A 21071-nucleotide genomic window follows, 5' to 3' on the forward strand; every position below is an offset into this window, starting at 1 on the left:
AATTGCCAAAAGGCTGGCACGGTAAATAGTATTTGGGAGTGATTTTCCCAAATTTTTTCCAAGTGGACTACATTGACAATCCAGAAGGGATTGAGAGACGTAAAATGAGATTCAACAGAGTAACAGTAGTTCAGAGATTACAAGAGATATTTTTGGAGCTAATATTCTATCAGTGGGAGTGATCTTGAATGACATAAAGATAAAAAAGTTCTCAATGATTGTAGATAAGATGCCAAGTGATTTTTCAGATGCAATGCTCCTACTGGACACATTAATGGTTGCAGCAAGGTCAATGATTCTTCAGAATTGCCCTGCGTTAGACCTTCTTTTAGCAAAAGAGGGTGTAGTCTGCAGGGTTTTCAAATCACAGCACTGCTGCAGAGATAAAGAAATACTAATCAAGTCTGAAAAATGACTTAACCGATCAAAAGAGACAACTGTTTGGGAAACAATAGGTGAAGGATTCTCTAAGATGGAATCTTGGTTTGGTAACTTGGGAAATGGTTTTGGGAAAATGATCCTTAAACCTTTATTGATTGTCACAATGTGTATAATAGGTGCATTTGGAGTTTACAAAGCTTACACTTTCTGGAGAAAACAAAGAGCAAAGAATAAACAGAGGAGGGAAGAAATAGAATTGGAGAATATGAGAAACAGGTATTATCAGATGAGGAAGAAAATTGACAATTTTCACAAACCTAGATCTATGTGTTATCAAACTACAATGTTTTGAGTTGTCTCATTGTAAATGAGAATAGTTATTTTGGGATGGCATAGATTGTCGTCAGAGGAGGGATTGAGAGAGATCAAGTTTTAATAATAAATTAGTGTCAAAGAAGTACCATATAGCAGCTAATAAATCTGCAGTTTTAAAAGCCTGACAGGAGAAAATAACAAAGAAATGAAAATGTACACGTTTAAATTGTGGTGGACATTTGTGCCTACCATTCGTCTTTTTGACATTTCTGTAGGAAAGTCCTCCTTTTTGGCCTGGTCACCCCCAAACTTTTTGGACAGATACATGTGGTTATTGACTCGTGGCCAGTTCCAGGGCCAGTGCGTGTAAAGTGGATATGCAATTAGGCTAATTATAATTGGCAGTATCAACCTACCTATAAGGCCCTAGAAGATGGTAGGGCATGTACATTTAGGGACCCCAGTGTAGGTAGTGCATCCATAGGTGCACTGCTGAGGTGCCAAGTGTCATTTTAAAGGCAAGCCTGCCTTGCTGGCTGGTTTAAACTAAAGTTACATGCAAATTCGACTTTGGAGTTAAAAGTACTTCCAAAGTCTTAAACTGCCTGATTTTGACATGTAAGTCACCCCTAAGGTTGTCCCTAAGTACCTCTATGGCTGGGTGCTATGTAACTAACAGGAACCTTATAAAATTGTTTTATAACCCCTGGTGAGGTAAAATAGCCACATTTGTTTTTCCTTCACTATAGTGAATGGGCTCCATAGGCTAAAATGTGGAAACTTTTTTTTTAATTAATAAAGCCCCCAAAAGGAGCTAACTGTGTAAAGTTTGGTATCAAACTTATTGATATAATTAACCCAACAACCTGCCATTGTTGAATGTAATATACGTAATTTAAGGAAATAGTTTTAGAACTTTACCTGAAGGTTGCCAACTTCAGCTCTGTAGTTCCCTTGTCTGATTGGCCAACCTTTGGCAGCCTGGCCAGGCTGCGTTGATGAAGCGTGAAGTGGGCTTGGCTGAAGACAAAGAAAGTGCCTAGAGGAAGAGACCGGCCTCAGCAGATGGTGACCATGGTCCAATTGATTAAATGGCTTTGATTGGTCAAAGATATTTACCTTCTTACTTAAAAACATTTTAAAAGTTGATTTTATCTGTTGACAAATACCAAAAGATTGCACCAGGAGAGAAGGAGCCAAAAACCACAAACCAAAGTGTCAGAGCTTTGATATACATTCAGCTAATAATTAAAATCATCCAAGTGTGTCGAGACTGTTCTTCTGTCCCAAAACTATAGCTAATTATAAATCAGAATCAGCGTATTTAGCTGCACATTTTGGTAAAGCCTATGCATATTTTGTTAGACCTAGCATCCTTGACATAGTCTCCCCTATCTTTTTTGCCTCTAATTCCCATGTTTTTACTGTGTGATGGACTCTGTTTTTGCTGTTTTGGTACTCTGGGCACTCTACCACTGCTGCCCAGTGCTAAAGTGCAAGTGCTCATGTGTAAATTATATGTGCAATTGGCTTTTTCATGATTGGCATATTTGATTTATTAGTAAGTCTCTAGTAGGGTGCTCTAGTAGGGTGCTCTCTAGTAGAGGCCTGTAAATCAAATGCCAAGAGTGGGTGTGGAGCACTGATTATGCCACCCACGTGAGTAGCCCTAAAACATGGCTCAGACCTGCCACTGTAGTGTCTGTGTGTGCAGTTTTAAACTGACTATTCGACCTGGCAAGTGTACCCACTTGCCAGGCCCAAACCTACCCTTTATATACATGTAAGGCACCCCTAAGTTAGGCTCTAAGTATCCCCATGGGCAGGGTGTATTTTATGTTACAATTGGGACATATACTGATGTGTTTTAAATGCCCTAACACTGAAATACTGCCAAATTAATTTTTCTCTGTTGCAAAGCCCATCTCTCTCATAAGTTAACATAGGGGCTGCCTTTACTTATCTTTTAAGTGCAATTTCCCTTTGAGAGCAGATAGAGATATGGGGTTTGAGGTCCCTGACCCTGAACTCACAATTTAAAAATACACCTTTTTGTAAAGTTAGTTTTTAAATTGTCTGTTTGAAAATGCCACATGCAAAGTAGAAGAGCTGAGGAGAAGTGCTGCCCCTGCCTGTGACTGTGCTTTGTTTGGGTATCATGCAGTTGCTGCTTCTGCCTGTGAAAGGGGAGAGAGACTGGACTTTGTGGTCCATCTCCCTCTCCATCTTACGTTTCTGTAACTGAACAGGTGCACCCTCTCTACCTGTCTATCCTGTAACTCTCAGGAGCTGACTCAGTGGCAGCAGGAAGGGGGATCCACCAGAGAAGCATTCTGTGAACCACAGAAAACATGCCCTACTCTGGAGGGTTTGCGGCAGCAGGCTGGAGACCAGGCGCCTGGCAAGGAGTCTGGCTCACACTTGATTTATTGGAGGATGGCCTCCTATATAGCAAGCCTAAGGTTGCTGAGCCTGGGGGCAGCCCTTCTGCTGTTGGTATCCCAATGCTTCAGAGCCTTCCTACTGGGTTTGGCTCATGTTGTGCTTTTATCTGGACATTTGGGGCAGGACAAGACCTTTGAGGGACTTGTCACCCACTTTTACTGGCCCCAAAGGCACAGGCGCTCAGATGTGCACTGTAGGTCTTGCCAAACTTGTCACGAACGTGGCAAGAGTGGGGAAGATTCAAGGCTACACTCCATCCTTTTCCTGTTGTCAGCACCCACTTTGAAAGGATTGGTATTGACATTGTGGGACTTCTGGGTCCTAAGACAGCCATGAGCCACAGGTTTATCCTGGTCTTGGTGAACCTTGCTATCCGGAACCCAGAAGCCATTCCGTTGATGGGAACATTGAAACATGTGTATTGGTGTGGGGTTTTACCCGCATGGGGTTCCACAAAGAGGTGGTATCTGATAGGGGTACCAACTTCATATCTACCTGTATGAAGTCTCTGTGGAAAGAGTTTGGGCTAACCTACAAGTTTACCACTCCTTACCATCCTCAACGAAACAGTCTGGTAGGGAGATTCAACTGCACCTTGAAGGGTGTGATTAAGGGCCTGTCAGAGCCATTGAGGCATAAGTGGGACGTCCTCTTGCCAGCCTTCTGATCGCCTACAGGGAGGTACCACAAAAGGGTCTTGGATATAGCCCTTTTGGGTTGATGTATGGCCTCCTTGTCAGGTGACCTTTGAGTCTGGTTAGGGAAGGGTTGGAGAAGGCCTCCATTAAGCCCCCCCAGGATATATACAGTTTCATGCTGGCTTTTTGGAACCAGACTTCCCGCTTCAGGAAGCTCGCTCAAGAGAACCTGAAAGCAAGCCAGGAAGATATGAAACAGTGGTATGACCAGAATGCCACTCTGGTTGAGTTTCATCCTGGACAAAAAGTGTGGGTGATGGCCCTAGTGGAGCCTCGCTCTCTCCAGGACAAGTGGACAGGGCCTTTTGAGGTGGTGGAGCGTGAGTGATGTCACCTATCTGGTGAACTTGCAGACTCCTAGGATCCCTTTGAGGGTCCTGTATGTGAACCGCCTCAAACCTCACTTTGAGAGGTCTGAAGTGACAATGCTCCTAGCAACAGATGGTGGGGTGGAGGAAGAGAATGAGCCTCTTCCAGACCTCCTGTCTGTCAGGGAGAAAGATGGTTCTGTGGAGGGTGTGAACCTGTCCCCCTCACTGACCTCAGAGCAACAGAGGGACTGCCGCAAGGTGTTGTGACAGGTTGCCACATTGTTTTCCTTGATCCCAGGGGTCACTCATTTGTGTATACATGATGTGGACACTAGGGACAGTCCACTGTAAAAAATAAAGTTTACAGGGTGACTGACAAGGTTAGAGCCAACATTAAGGATGAGGTATCCAAAATGTTAGCTCTTGGGGTAATTAAGTTTTCCAGGAGCCCTTGGACCAGTCCTTGTATTGTATTGTATTGTAATTGTATTTATATAGCGCTTACTATCCCTGACGAGGCGTCAAAGCGCTTTTCGATGAGTAGCACGCTACTCTGGAACCCAACAAGAATTAGTGATGGATTAGTATCGTTAAATAATTAGTACAGTTTTAGTATTATTATGAGTTAATTTGAGCCGCGGATATGAGAGTTTGTTAGTTAGATTGACTGGAGTAATGGAGGGGTGGGGGAGGAAAGAAATCCAGGAGTGTTAATTGGGAGTATATCCTTCATTTACTCAACCCAAAGGCTTGGGATGAGTAAAGGGGGGTGGAGGAGGGAAGAGTATGTGGAAGGGTTAGGGAGAGCATAGTAGCAGGGTGAGATAAATGCAGGAGAATTTAGTAGGGTTGTGTGGGAGGTCACAGTAGTAGAGTGAGGTTTGGTGAGTTAGATGTGGAAGCGGAGGGAAGAGCTTAGGCAGAGTTATTTAGATGAAAGTAGTAGAAGGGATTTGGGATGAGTCAGAGTGAGAATGGAGGATAGTTTGATAGAGACATGACATATGATGATGAGTAGATAAGTGTGATAAGATGAGAGCAGGAATTCATAGATATCTAGTATAACAACCCACCCAGGAGCCATGCAATGTTCCACGAACATGCCAAGCACAGAAACAACATATACACATACATTCATATATATATATATATATATATATATATATATATATATATATATATATATATATACACACACACACACATGCACATGAATACACATACATATGCACATACAATACATAATTAGAACCATGGGTAAAAATACTTAGTCAAACAGGTTTAAAGAGTGTGTGTGTATTTTATTGTTATGACATAGTAGGAATACATATTTTCTAAAGAAACTATAAATAAATAGAAATATACATATAATCTGAAAAAATATTTATCAACATAGGCATATGCAGTTCACAGTTGTTTGAATATGGTGGTTATGAAGGAAAGAGCCAAATCTTGAGTAGTTTTCTGAAGACAAGAAAGTTATCTGTGGCTCTTATAGTTGGGGGTAATGAATTCCATAGTTTGGCTGCTTGGACGGAGAAGGATGTACCACCTATAGTCTTTTTCTTGTATGGTGGTGTTCTAAGGTGGGGTGCTTATCATGAGCGGAGGGTTCTTTGTTGGATGTATTTGGTAATTTTCTTTCTGATAAAAAGCGGTCCTGTTCCATGTATAGCTTTGTGGGTGATACAAAGCAGCTTGAAAGTGCATCTTCTGGCAACGGATAACCAATGTAGTGCTCTCAAGGCAGGGGAGATGTGGGCTTGTGGCTTTATATGTAATAGTAGCCTGACTGCGGAATTCTGGATACGTTGTAGTTTTTTCATAACAGACAGAGATGATACATGGTAGAGGCTATTGGCATAATCCAGTTTGGATAGTACAAGCGAGATAGTAGCTTGCACCTTGTGTGGAAATCCGAGGTGGAGGAAGATGCGTCGTAAAGTCTTCAAGGTGATGAAGCTTGTGCGTGCTAATTTGTCTACTTGGGCATTCATAGTTAACTTGGAATCCATGGTGATTCCTAGGTTTTTAACTTCCTTGGATAATTGAGGAGGTGGTCCGAGATCGTCAGGCCAGATGCACAGAGGGTCCTAATTTTTCCAGTCACCACATATGAGTATTTCTGTTTTGGAGGTATTTAGTTTGAGATGGCTCCAGGTCATCCACTGATCAAAGGCTCTGAGGCAACGGAAGATTTGTGAGTTTTCAATGTTTTTGGGGCATTCTAATTTAAGTAATATTTGTATGTCATCTGCATAGTTGTAGCATGTGAGATGGAAATCATTGATCAGTTCTGGTAAAGATATCATGTAGATGTTGAAAAGCAAAGGTGAGATGATTGACCCTTGGGGGACCCCTGCTTTTGTGAGGTAGGGTTCAGACAAGAAGGGGGGCAAGTGGATGATATTCCATCTTTTTCGAAGATAGGAAGTAATCCAGTCGAGAGCAATCCCTTGTATGCCGGCTTTGTGGAGTCTTTGAGTTAGGGTGTCATGGTCAACCGTATCAAAGGCAGCTGAGAGGTCCAAGAGAAGTAGTGCAGCAAGTTCGGTCTACTGTGTTTTTAAGATCGTCCCAGATTGCCATGAGTGCCGATTCAGTGCTTCTTCCTGGGCGGAATCCAGTTTGGAAGTCTGAAAGTATAGAATTGTCTTCAATGAATTGTGACATCTGGGCGAATGCTGCTCTTTCTATCAATTTGCCCAGGAAATGTCCATTTGTGATTGGTCTGTAGTTGTTGGGGTCTTGTGGGTCTAGGTTTGTTTTCTTTAATAAAGGTCGTATGTATGCCTTTTTCAGGTCTACAGGAAAAGTTCCTGAAGTTAAAGAGTTGTTGATGATTCTTCTTAAAGGTGTGGCAGCAGAAGTAGATAGAAGAATGTTCTTGAAGATTTGTGGTGGGCAAGGGTCAGAAGGGCAACCAGAAGGTCTGCTTGCTTTGACCAAATCCATAAATTCATCCTGGGATATTTGTTTGAAGGACTGTAGAGGTTGGGTTGGTTTATTCTTAAAGGGTATTTTAGGAAAGGGGTTGGTGCTGATGGTTTTCTTCTGTTTTAAATAGGAGTCCAATGTGTCTGCCTTGGTTGTGTAGTGAGTTGCCAATTTGTTTGTGAAATCTTGAGTAGTGGGATGACTTCCTTCCATGCATGTAGGTTTTTGAAATTCATTGAGAATTATATAAAATTCCTTGGTTGTAGATTGAGCATTTTGAATTCTGTCTGAGTAGTATCTTTTTTTAGCTTTTTTGATTGATGTTTGTATATCCTGTTAAGTTTGTGTAGCTGCAGTTTGTCTTGACTGTTGTTTGTTTTGAGCCAGGTCCGCTGCAAGTTTGTGATTTGTTGCTTTTTAAAAAAAGTTCTGTGTTTCTCCAAGGTGTTGGTTTTCTTTTGTCGTGTTTAGTTTTTCTGAGTGGTATTAGGACATCAAAAGCTTCCTGTAGCCACTCATAAAGTGTTGGCACAGAATTAATTGTATCTAGATCTGTGTTTGCTGTTAGTTGTGTTTCTAAGTGATCCAAATTGAGTTTGCTCCATGGTCGATAGGTGTATGTATGTAAGTAGTTGTGGGGTGTGTTGATTTGTGGAGTTGTATATTGGAAAGTTATCATATGGTGGTCTGACCAGGTGATTGGCGTGATGCTATGAAGAGTAACTAGTTCAGGCTTAGCAACAATGACATCTAGGATGTGACCAGCGAAGTGTGTGGGATTGTGTACAATCTGATGTAGATTCAATGCGACTAGGCCAGTGGTGATAGCTTTTGGATGGGGCATATTGGGTTTGTCAAACCAAATGTTTAGTTCCCCAAGAATGCATAGATTGAAGTATAGTGCAATAAGGTTTGAGACTGTGTCTAAAAAAGCATCTGGGAAAGTGGAGTTGTTAGGTGGAGGTCTGTAAAGGAGGAGAAAGTTACAGGAGGAAGTTGGAGTAGGGTGGCATCTGGTAAGGAGGGCTTCACAACCTTGTATGGAGATGTTGTCTGTTTTACTGAGGTTCATTGCCTGTTTGAATATAATAGCTAGTCCACCTCCTCTCTTGCCTATATGGTTTTGAGTGATGGTTTGACAGCCTGGAGGAACGGCTTCGTGCAACACTGGTGCCATGTCATCTCCCAACCAGGATTCAGTTGTGAATAGTAAGTCAGGTTGTGTGTATGTGAGCAGTTCGTAGATGTGGTGCTTGTTTTTTGAGAGTGATCGAGCATTTATGAGCTGGCAGTTTAGAAAAGGTGTGTTAGTGGTAGTGTTGTTTTGTTTAGGAGAAGGGTAAGTAGTGTAATGTGAGATTGAAGCAGGAGTGTTGCTAGTTGTGATAACTGTTTGAGGCTCACAATAGTCTTGCTTTTCAACATAGTGTTCCTCTTCCAGCAGGTTAAGGAGGCATTTTGTTGGGTGGTGGACTTGGTGGCTGAGAGAGCCATGAGGAGTGTACTGTTTTTTGTAGGGTAGTTTTATTAAGTAACAGATAAGGGGATGCGAGGTTGCTATGAGTGGCATGTTTTTTATTTTGTTTGCATTTGTTTAGTGTGGATGGAGTATGGGTTAGGGGTGGTGGAGGTGCATGTGGATCATGAAGGCTCTAAATTGTGCAATGGAGGAGAGGCGAGTGAATGAAAGTTGCTGGGTTGGGGTGCTTGTGGTAGGTGTTTGTGTAGAGTGGGGGGTAGGGGTGGAGATAGGATGGAATTTGTATTCTTTGTGTAGTCCTGGGGGTGGGAGTAGGTATGATGATAAGTGTAATGTAAGTTTGTGTTGTTTTGATGTGCTGATGTTTGTGGTTGGTATTGTTTTTGTGGAATAGTGAGAGGGGATATTGGTGTAGTTGTTTTTGATGAGGGATTTGTATGTGAGTTAGTGCTGGTAAATGGAAGTTGAGTGTTAGATGGGGTGTTGATGTGTTTTGGAGATGAATGTACGAGGTGTGTAAGAGGTGATGGGTGTGTGTCAGGGGAGTTAGTATTAGTTGTGATGACTGGAAGAGGTAATATGTGTGGTGGAGTGAAATGTGGGGATTGTATGGTTGTGTGTAGGTGATGAAGAGAGGGGAAGAGTGTTTGTAAATGGTGTGTTTGAAGGCAGGGTTTGGGCATTATTATGATGACAGGTGGTCTGTGTGGAGCAAACAGCGGATAGTGTTGGTTAGTATGAGCAGAGAGTGTGTATCTGAGAGACTGAGACTGAGAGAAATGTATGCTGTAGTTTTGTATTGTGTGGGTGATGGCAGGTTGTGTTAGTGGGAGTGGAAAGAGTAGTGTTGGTTGTGAGAATTCAGGTGTTTGACTGTAGTAGTTGTGGGGGCTATGTGTATATGTGCTGTATAAGGGGTATTGAGTTGGGTGATGGGACAATGCAATCTGTCTGCGGTCAGTTTGTGATGCATGAGTTGGATGTCTTTGTAGAATATGTGTTTGCATGTTGAGGGATGTGTAGGGACTGAAACCATTCATGGTCAAATGTGAATTGGGCAGCATTTCTGGTCCTAGTCCCTAGTCCCTACCTGTCCAGAACAGGCCCAAATAGACAACTGCCCTTGTCCTCTCCGCCCTTTACCTCAACGCCCGGGCTGAGACGCCCTGAGTCCTAGCCTTTTATAGCCTTACTGGCCAATAAGAAGCTGGTCCTAACCCTAGCCAATCCAATTTCAAGCCCTGATTCAAACAACTAATGGGAGACCCAGCCCCCTAATCACCAAACATAGCCCTATTCCTAACCACCAATCACAGCCCCAGCCCTAAAACCAGCAACCAATCAGGATCCCAGCCCTATACACCAATCACAGCCCTAGAACCAACAGCCAATCAGAATCTCAGCCCTATACACCAATCACAGCCCTAGAACCAACAGCCAATCAGAATATGGACCTAGAGCCAACAGCCAATCAGATTCCCAGGCCTATCCAGCAATCATATCTGCAGCCCTGGAGCAGACAACCAATGAAAGACCCTCTCCCAACAACCTATCCTGTGGTCTTGGTCCCAAAAGCTGCTGCTCTTGGTGCCACTCCTGAACTCATGTTCTGTGTAGATTACTGTGGCCTCAGTGCGATCACAAAGACTGATGCGCACCCCATCCCTTGAGCTGATGAGCTCATTGATTTGTTAGGGGCTGCCAAATATGTCAACACATTTGATTTAACATCTGGATATTGGCAGATTGCTCTGACTGAGGGGGCCAGGGAGAGGTCTGCATTTTCTACACCAGATGGGCACTACCAGTTTAGGGTGATGCCCTTTGGGATGAAAAGTACCTTTCAGAGGCCCGCTAACCAGGTGTTGGCTGGATTGCATGATTTCTGTGTAGCCTACCTGGATAACACTGCTGTGTATAGCTCCACTTGGGAAGAACACTTGCAGCAACTCTGCAAAGTGTTAGAGGCCCTGCAGAAGGCAAGCATCACTATTGGGTAGGGTTCTGTGGTGTACTTGGGACACCAGGTGGGGAGTGGCCAGGTGGCACCCCTATAGCCAAAGATTGATACCATTCTGGCTTGGAAGCCTCTCAAGACCCACACTGAGGTGAGAGACTTCTTAGGTCACTATTACTTCACCTTGCCACATACCCATCATCACAGCCCTTAGAGCTGGTAGCGCCCCGTGTGACAATCATTTCTGGCACTCCAGCCCAATGACCTCCTCATTGTATTCCATCTCTACCACCAAGCAAAAAGGTCCCTTATCTCTCCATTGCCCATAATGTTGATTCGTTTTAAAGGTCTAGTAATGGCTCTATTTACTATTCAACTCAGCAAACCACATAAAATACAGATCTGTTACTTGCAACAGGCATGTTAACCCTCTGTGCAAAACGTTGATGTCTCTCTACAGCAGGAAAGTAATCACAAGTTATCTTCCATTTTTCTTTGTTGCTAAAACGTTGTGTGTGTGTATATATATATATATATATATATATATATGCACACACATTTCTATATACATATACACACACACATATATATATCTTTTAAACTTGTTCTCTCTCTCTGTATCGCTCTCTATCTATATATAGGCAGGAAAGTAATCGCAAGAGTTATCTTCCTGTTTTCTTTGTTGCTAAAACATTGTGTGCGTGTGTGTATATATATATATATATATATATGCACACACATTTCTATATACATATATACACACACACACACATATATATATATATATATATATATATATCCTTTAAACTTGTTGTCTCTATCTATCTGTATATATATATGCAATAACTCCAGCCTCCTCCTTTCTGAAATGGACTCCAGGCAATCCGTGTGCAAGTCAAATATTTATTTTAGTGCGATAGAAACAACAGAACACGTTTCAGCTATAACACCTTCCTCGTCTGTTTTTATATCCCACACCCAAATGCTCGCTTTGTGCACTGCATCAGGAACACAAAAGATATTCTACGTCCGTGTACACCCCATACGAAATCTTTTTTTTCAAAAATACATTTTCATGTTATCCATTTTTCAGAATCTGCTAGAAGAGCTGAAATGTCAATGTTTTCAAAAGTCCGAAAAGCATTACAGATCTTAGACTCTCTTATTTTATAACCCACTCTCCTTTCTGTTACCTGCAATACATGTTAATTACATTCACAATACTGTAACATTAATAAGTTCTTCGAAAAGTGACAAATTCCATTAAACTGGCACCCCAAAGCACAAGATCGTTCTATATCACACTTAGCAGTATTAAATATCATACCACTCTAGTCTGACCTTCATACTAGTGTCATGAAAATAAATTATTTTATCTGGCATGCTGTAGTTATTAAGATATAATTGAATCTATTAGATTCTCCGCTCTCTAAGGCAAGTATATATTTGGACTCCAATATTCTTAACCTCTTTTTCAGTTACCTCCTCTGGCATCCGCCTCTATGCCCTCATGTGCTTTCTTATAGTTTCTAGCAAAAGGGTATGATTGGACATCATTTTTAAATGCCCTAAGATGTTGTAAAATCATTTTATGAACATGGAGTGTCATACTCCCTACATAAATCTTTGGACAGCTGCATTTCAGGATATATACTACAAACTCACACTTCGATTTTGTATACCGTTCTTCCTGCTCTTTTTAGTTCCATAATGCTTTCTCCATTTTTACAAGCATTACATTTAGCACATTTCTTAAACCCCCCACTTGATTTTGACCAAGTGTCTTTACTTTCCATGATTTTATTCTTCACTACCTTGCCTTTTAACGATTTACTCCTCTTATAAAGCATCAGTGGGCATCTGGTAAGTTCCTCACTCAACAGTGGATCGCTTCTAAGCAGGTGACAATGGCCCTCATTACAACCCTGGCGGTCTGTGGCAAAGCGGTGGTAAAACAGCCAATAGGCCGGCGGTAAAAAAAATGGAATTATGACCATGGCGGAAACCGCCAACACAGACAGCCACTTTAACACTCCGACCGCCACGGCGGTACAAACAAACAGCATGGCGGTCACCGCCAACAGACAGGCGGAAGACAATGTACCACCCACACTATTATGACAGGCCAATCTGCCACCTTTTCCGGGGCGGATTCAACACGAACAAAAACACAGCGGAAACAGGAATTGGAAGGGAAAACACTCACATCTACACACCCCACGAGGAACCAGGATGCCATGAAGCCTGAACTCCAAATACTCCCTGTGATAGTCTTCCTGCTCCTCTACCAGGAGCACGACCGACGGTGGCAACGACCACGGTGAGTACTGCACCCACAACACAGGGGAGGGGGGAGGGAAAAAAGAGTGACACACACAGGCAACACGCAACACCCCCACTCCCACCCTCACCCACAACAACATACACACAAATACATGCTGTAACATTACATTTACACCCACCAACCTCCCCTGGAAGAACGCAAGGACAAAATGAAATGATTGTAACCATTGTAATCAAGAAAAATCCAGTAGTAAAAAATGTATATACACTATAAACAAATATGTACACCAAGAATTCAAGTCCAGGTACTGCACTTACGTAGTCTGTGGACCACTGGGCCCAAAATGCATGGGCGAGGCCCACACTCGATACCCGATCGAAACGGAGAGAACACTGCAGGGGCATCAGATCGAAATAAAACAGGCACCTCAGGCGGAAGGGGGGGCACCTCAGCTGGATGAGTGCACAACGCCAGCTCCACGAGGGGGCTCTATGCCCATTGATGTATCCTGAGGAGTGCAAAGCCACAGTCTCTCAAGTCTCTCCAGTGGGTGGTTTGCCCACTGCTTCATCCTGGGGAGTGCAAAGCCACAATCTCTCAAGTCTCTCCAGTGGGTGGTGTGCCCACTGCTGCATCCTGGGGAGTGCAAAGCCACAGTCTCTCAAGTCTCTCCAGTGGGTGGGTTGCCCACTGCTTTATCCTGGGGAGTGCAAAGCCACAGTCTCTCAAGTCTCTCCAGTGGGTGTTTTGCCCACTGCTTTATCCTGGGGAGTGCAAAGCCACAGTCTCTCATGTCTCTCCAGTGGGTGGGTTGCCCACTGCTGCAACCTGGGGAGTGCAAAGCCAGTCTCTCAAGTCTCTCCAGTGGGTGGGTTGCCCACTGCTTTATCCTGGGGAGTGCAAAGCCACAGTCTCTCAAGTCTCTCCAGTGGGTGGTTTGCCCACTGCTTTATCCTAGGGAGTGCAAAGCCACAGTCTCTCAAGTCGATAACAATCTCCACTGGTTCTGGAGGGGGCTTTGTGCCCAGAGTGCTTCATCCTGCCAAGGACTGAGGTAGTGGATGTCTTTCTCCACTGGTTCTGGAGGGGGCTTTGTTGCCAGAGTGCTTCATCCTGCCAAGGAATGAGGTAGTGGATGTGACACTCCACTGACGGTGGTGCAACATGGAAGCTGCCCAGGCCCCTGGAACTGACCACCAGCCTCGTACGAATGACCACTGGGGATGGCTGCCATGTCTGTGGTGGCTCAGGATGTCACTGGCTGCTGGCGGTGCTGGCGGCGGGGTCAGTAGCGGCGGTGCTTGCGGTGGTCAATGGGGAGGCTATGATGGTGGCTCACTGGCTGCAGTGCTGGTGGCTGGCTCACTGACTGCCGTGCTGGCGACGGTGTCAGTAGCGGCGGTGCTGGTGGTGGGCTCACTGACTGCCGTGCTGGCGCCGGTCTCGTTAGCGGCGGTGCTGGTGGCGGTCTCACTGACCGCAGTGCTGGCTGCGGTGTCAGTACCGGCAGTGCTGGTGGCGGGCTCACTGACTGCGGTGCTGCTGAAGGGCACAGTGTCTGCGGTGCTGGTGAAGGGCTCAGTATCTGGGGTGCTGGCGGCGGTGTCCGTGGCGGCGGTGCATGTGGCGGCGACGTTGACTTACCTTTCATTTTCAGGCCCTTCCCCACCTTGGATGGTGGCGCAGCTGTCTTGCCACTTCCAACACTTGTCTTGCCTGAGCCCTTGGTGGCAGGTGTTTTGGCCTTCTCCCTCCAGGATGTGGGCAACTTCTTCTGTTTTGGAGGTGGGGGAATGTCCTCGCTCCTTGGGACACTGGCAGCCCTGTTGCTTGGCGCACTCCAAAATCTGGCTATTGCTGGCACCACTGTGCCCGGTGATGTGGTGGCTGAGGTGCTGGGTTGGGACATGGAAAGGCGGGCCCTAGGGGACGGACGGGGTGGGGAGGTGTAAGGAAGAGGTCAACATTTGATAGGAAAAGCTTTTTAGACACACTGGGATGGGTAGATGGAGGGGGTTTGGGAGTGGAGGAAGAGGTAGTGGTTGTAGGAGGTGTTCGTTTGCTGACTTTGGGTGATGGTGCATGGGCTGGAGGCTGTCGTGAGGTGGATGGCTATTGGGTGGGTGTGTGACTGCGTTTGTGTAGTTTGGGAGGAGGGCTCACTGACACACTGGGAGAGGACACAGGGGATGTGTGAATGGTAGTGGAGGTGGTGAGTGCACATGAGTGGTGTGTGGTGATGGGCATGCTGGTGATGGAGGTAGTGGCTGAAGATGTAGTGCATGCAGGTGTGAGTGGAGATATGACAGGGAGAGAGGAGGGAGACGTGGAGGAGGGGGATACAGTGGAGGCAGTGGATGTTGGTATGTATGCATGGGTATGATGCTTGTGTGAGTGCTTGTGGGATGTGTGGTACTTATGTTTGCCAGAGCCACCCTTGTGTGTTGAGGTGTGTGCATGCTGGTCTGATGGTGTGGTTGGGATAGGCTGAGGTACTGGGGATTGGGTCTGGGTGGAAGAAGTTGGAAGGGGGAGGCTGGACACAGGGACAATGGCTGCCATCAGTGCAGAGGCCAGAGCCTGAAATGCTCGCTGTTGGGCTGCCTGGCCAGAATGAATGCCCTCCAGGTATGCATTTGTCTGTTGCAACTGCCTCTCTACACCCTGGATGGCATTCAGAATGGTAGACTGCCCAACAGTGAGGGATCTCAGGGGGTCAATAGTCTCCTCACTGAGGGCAGCAGGGCTGACTGTAGCAGGGCCTGAGGTGCCTGGGGCGAAGGAGATGCCCACCCTCCTGGGTGAGTGGCCAAGGGACACACGCTAAGGGGCTGCTGGTAGGGCGGTGCTGGTATGGGGGGTGGCAGCTGTACCTGTAGATGCAGTAGGCACAGAGGGGCCCACCACCTCAAGGGAGCTCCCATCAGAGGAGGAGTCGGTGTTGCTGGTCTCTGCTCCTGTCCCCGCCGTGGAGTTCCCCTCGCCCTCTGTCCCACTGGTGACTTCAGACTCCATTGTCGCGCCCTCCAGGGCCATGTGGGATGCAGCTCCCTCCTGCTCCGGTGGCACTGCTCCTCCGCCTGATGATGCTAATGCACACAAGAACAGGGAGACCACAAAAAGGTGGGGGAAGAAAGAAGAAAGACATGTTCAGTGCATGCAATACCGCTACCATTGGCAGACACTACAGACACAGCAGCCCTCTGCACTACGCCATGCACTTAGAGTTCCCTAATTAATCACAGGGACATGGGTACATGGCCTATGCCTGATTGCTGCACACATGGAAGTCACAGGAGCCTGACTAGGTGTAGATGGCTCTTACCACTGGTGGGGCTGGGGCGGCACTTAGCCTGCCTCACAAATGGTCCTTGCCTACAAAGCTCGCCCTAGCCTAGGGGAGCCCACTGCCCAGCTCCCCCACCCAGACACATCCAATGCGTGCAAAGTCAGATGGATGTGACGGTACTCACCCCCTTGTGGCTGCTGTGATGCCCTCAAGCGCCCATCCAACTATCGGATACGCCACCGCCAGGATCCGGAACATCAGGGAGGTCATGGTGCGACGGGCACCCCTCCCACGTTGGGAGGCCATCCCCAGCTGGGCCTCCGCCGTCTTCTTGCTCCAGCGGCGAATGTCCGCCCATCTTTTACGGCAGTGGGTGCTCCGTCTATGGTGGACCCCCAGGGTCCGGACGTCCTTGGCAATGGCACGCCAAATATCCTTCTTCTGGTGGGCGCTGACCTAGAGGAATAGTACAGGGGAAAAGGAAAAACATTAACCGTTCGGACCGTCACAGTCACTGTCCCACTTTCCCACCCTTGCCCTGACGCACATACACTCACCATCCGATCATGCAGGCCTCACCCCCCCACCGTATCTTCCATCCACACCACTCCAAACAGGCATTGCCAATACAGCATGCTCACAGTGTACTCACTGTTTGTCTGGAGGACCGTAGAGTAGCGTGTACTGGGGGAGGACTCCATCCACTAGTTTATCCAACTCCTCCGATGTGAAGGCAGGGGCCCTTTCCTCAGACACATGAGCCATCGTCGCTTCCAGACTGAGGTCACAGCAGCACTTGCAGTGTAGGTCCTCTCCTGTCGAAGATCAGGTATCAAGTGAGTGAACAGACAGAAAATGGCAGTCACGTCCGCGGCGGTGCGTACCGTCACCGCCGGCGTACATCGTCATTGGCTCCTGGGACCCATAGGGCCCAATGTTAACCAATGCACGAATACCACGACGGTGTAGAACGCCAGCGCTTTTAACTCATATCCTCTTGTCCCACATTACAGGTCAGGCAGCCGCCATTTCAGGGGGCCACATGGCATTACTTTTAAATGTCACACATATCTAGGCCTTGCATACACACAGAGACAGGCACATAGCGGATTGACAAATGTGTGCAACAAAATTATTTTTTTACTACCTCAGTGTTGGCTGACTCTGTGCTCGCTGTTCTCATCCATAGGGAACGTCCGCTGGGGCAGGTGAGGAGATGGCAGCATCCTCCAGTGTACAGACCGCTGGTGGACCTATCGACAATGGAAAAGAGACATGTAATAGTCACCTACAGACTTGATCGTGCCACAATCCAGGAACTGTGTGCCCACTTGAAGCCAGACCTGATGTCAGCTATCCGCCATCCCACAGGAATCCCCCCTCTAGTGCAGGTCCTGTCAGTACTCCATTTCCTGGCAAGTGGGTCTTTTCAAACAACAGTGTCCATAGCCTCAGGGATGTCCCAGCCTATGTTCTCAAACGTGTTATCCAGAGTGTTGTCTGCCCTGCTGAAACATATGCACAGCTACATCATGTTCCCTCAGGTGGAGAATTTGCCTACAGTGAAAGGTGACTTCTATGCCCTGGGACATATCCCAAACATCATAGGTGCCATTGATGGGACACATGTGGCCTTGGTACCCCCAGCAGGAGTGAACAGGTGTACAGAAACCAGAAGAGCTACCATTCAATGAATGTGCAGATGGTGTGTTAGGCCGACCAGCACATTTCCCATGTGAACGCCAAATTTCCAGGCTCAGTGCATGATGCTTACATTTTGAGGAATAGCAGCATCCCTTATGTGATGGGGCAACTCCAGAGGCACCATGTGTGGCTAATAGGTGAGGACAAGGACCCTATACCCTGTGAATAGTTGTCTGGGGTTGTCCCTAAGGGTTAGTGTGTGTCTAACAGATTTCCCTCAACATTTGCAGGTGGCTCTGGTTACCCCAACCCGTCATGGCTACTGACCCCAGTGAGAAATCCCAGGACAAGGGCAAAGGAACACTACAATGAGGCACATGGGCGAACTAGGAGAGTGATAGAAAGGACCTTCGGCCTCCTGAAGGGCAGGTTGCGGTGCCTCCATATGACAGGTGGTTCCCTATACTACTCACCAAAGAAGGTGTCCCAGATCATCGTGGCCTGCTGTATGCTGTACAACCTGGCTTTGCGATGACCAGTGCCTTTTCTGCAGGAGGATGGCCCAGAAGGAGGTCTTGTGGCAGCTGTGGAGCTTGTGGACAGTGAAGAAGATGAGGCAGAAGAAGAGGATATAGACAACAGAAACAACGTGATCCAGCAATACTTCCAGTGAGACACAGGTAAGAAGACATCACTGCCTCCTACATCTGATAAAATTGTTAGACCTATCATATGTCTGTCACTTTCACCCAGTGTATGGACCCTGACCTACCACTTTGCCTTTCCATTTCACAGATGTGGTTCCCACTGTGTGACCTGTGCTATGTTACCTCATGGACTAGAGCTGTGTGACATAGGTATGTTGACAATACAATGGACATTGCTATTTTCCTCAGTTATTGCAAATACACATTTGTGAAAGCACAGACTGACTCCAGATTGTTTTGTGATTCATGGGTGTTTATTTTAGTGCTAAATAGTGGAGGGGGTTGTAAAATGGTCAGGGGTGGTGGTGGAGGAATGTCTATGGCAGAGTCCAGTTATTTGTCTCACAGGTGCATTGTCCAAAGGGGCATAGGAAGTGGAGCTAGGGCAGTTTAAGGATGAACAGGGTGACAAAGTAGGACAGAAGGATGACATTCAGGGTGGTCTCATTTCTTGGCGGGGTCTTGGCATTGTTCTCTGTCTTTGTCCTGGATCTCAGGGACCATTTGCGGGGTGATTCTCCATCTGCAGGGGGTGGGGTGCTGGTGTTGTGGTCCTGTGGTGGTGCCTCCTGTCCACTAACGCCGGTGGAGGTGGTGGGCTGTTCATCATCCAGGATGGTGTCAGGGGCCCCTTGTTGTTCCACAGTGTCTCTCCTGGTGTTCACAAGGTCCTTGCGCAACCCTACAATGGCGACCAGGGTGGTGTTGATGGACTTGAGTTCCTCCCTGATCCCCAAATACTGTTCCTCCAGCAGCCGCTGGGTCTCCTGAAACTTGGCCAATACAGTTGCCATCATCTCCTGGGAATGATGGTACGCTCCCATGATGTTGGAGAGGGCCTCGTGGAGAGTGGGTTCCCTGGGCCTGTCCTCCCTCTGTCGCCGGGCAGTCCTCCCTGTTCCCGGTTTTCCTGTTCCTCTGTCCCCTGAACCGTGTGACCACTGCTGATGTTCTTGGGTTTGTGGGTTGCCTGGGTTCCCTGTAGTGGTGGAGACACTACTGCTTGACGTGTCCTGGGGACAGAGGTATGGGCCCACTGTGTGGGTGCTGTGCTGGTGTTTCCTGTGGGGGGAGGCTCTGTGGTGGCATGTGCCAGTGTGCGGGGAACCGACTGTCCCGAGGTCCCAGATGGGCCGGGCTGGTCATCTAGATCCAGTTGGACAGAGCTGCTGTCATCACTGTGGGCCTCTTCTGTGGGTCGAATGGACATGTCTGGAACCTCCTGTCCGGTGATGCTGGGTGCAGCGGTGTAAAGGCATGATTATTGCATCTGTGTGTGCCAATGGGTGCAATGGGTGCAATGGGTGGGTGACTCTGTACCCCAGTGCTCACATTCTTGTCTAGGACCTTGTGTGATATTTGGTTTGGGGATCTGTGTGGGTATCTGTAGTGGACATGCTTTGGTGATGGGTGTCCATGCTTTGGTGTTGCATGCAGGGCTTGGCATTGGGATGTGTGGGTTGTGATAGTGGGGCATGTGTGAGGTGTTGGAGTGATGGGGGTGAGGGTGGGGTATGTGATAGCATGCAGGTAGGGTGGGGGATGTAATAGTTAAGATTCGACTTACCAGAGTCCATTCCTCCTGCTACTCCTGTGAGGCCCTCAGGATGCAGTATAGCCAAGACCTGCTCCTCCCATGTTGTAAGTTGTGGGGGAGGAGGTGGGGGTCGCCGCCAGTCCTCTGTACTGCAATCTGGTGTCTTGAGACCATGGAACGCACCTTCCCCTGTAGGTCGTTCCACCCCCTCCTGATGTCATCGCATGTTCTTGGGTGCTGTCCCACTGCGTTCACCCTGTCTATGATTCTGCACCATAGCTCCATCTTCCTAGCAATGGAGATGTGTTGCACCTGTGATCCGAATTGCTGTGGCTCTACCCGGACGATTTCCTCCACCATGACCCTGAGCTCCTCCTCAGAGAACCTGGGGTGTCTTTGCGGTGCCATGGTGTAGGTGATGTGTGAGGTGGTGTGTGTTGTGATGTGTGAGGGGATGTGTTTGTGAGTGTTGTCTGAGGTGCGTGGATATAGTGTGAGTGATGGTGTTGTGTGCCTGTGGATGCTATTGTTTTTGATGGTGGTGTCTCTCTCTGGCATTCTTTCTTGATTTTTTTCATAGGGGTTTGTGGGTGATGTGGGTGTGTGTTTTATAATGGATTGGGTGTGTGGGAGTGGTGTGTGTATGTGTATCAGGTGTGTGTATTTCGAATTGTCCAATGTGGTTGTGTTTTGTAAGAGTGTGTGTATTTTGAGCACGGCGGTGTGTACTGCCAATGGTTTACCGCGGTTGAAAGACCGGTGCGTGGATTCGTGGGTCGCGATAGTGTGGCGTATTCCTGTTGGCATGACGGTGTCAGTTGTGTTATCACCAGTTTATCACTGACCTTTGGTGTGGCGGACTTGTGTGGGTGTCTGGATTTTGGCGGATTCTGGCCTATGGGTCGTAATAGCTGTAGCGGAATTCCAGTGCCGCAGCAGTGGGTTGGCGGTGTTCTGCAAGGCGGTAAGCAGGATTTACCACCAATGTTGTAATGAGGGCCATATTTTTTTTAAATATGCCCCCAGGTGGGGGACAAGCTTGTTCCCATGTAGGCCCACCCCCCCTTGCGTATATCTGGTCACCTG

The sequence above is a fragment of the Pleurodeles waltl genome, chromosome 2_2 (assembly GCF_031143425.1).
Source record: "Pleurodeles waltl isolate 20211129_DDA chromosome 2_2, aPleWal1.hap1.20221129, whole genome shotgun sequence".
NCBI lineage: Eukaryota > Metazoa > Chordata > Amphibia > Caudata > Salamandridae > Pleurodeles > Pleurodeles waltl.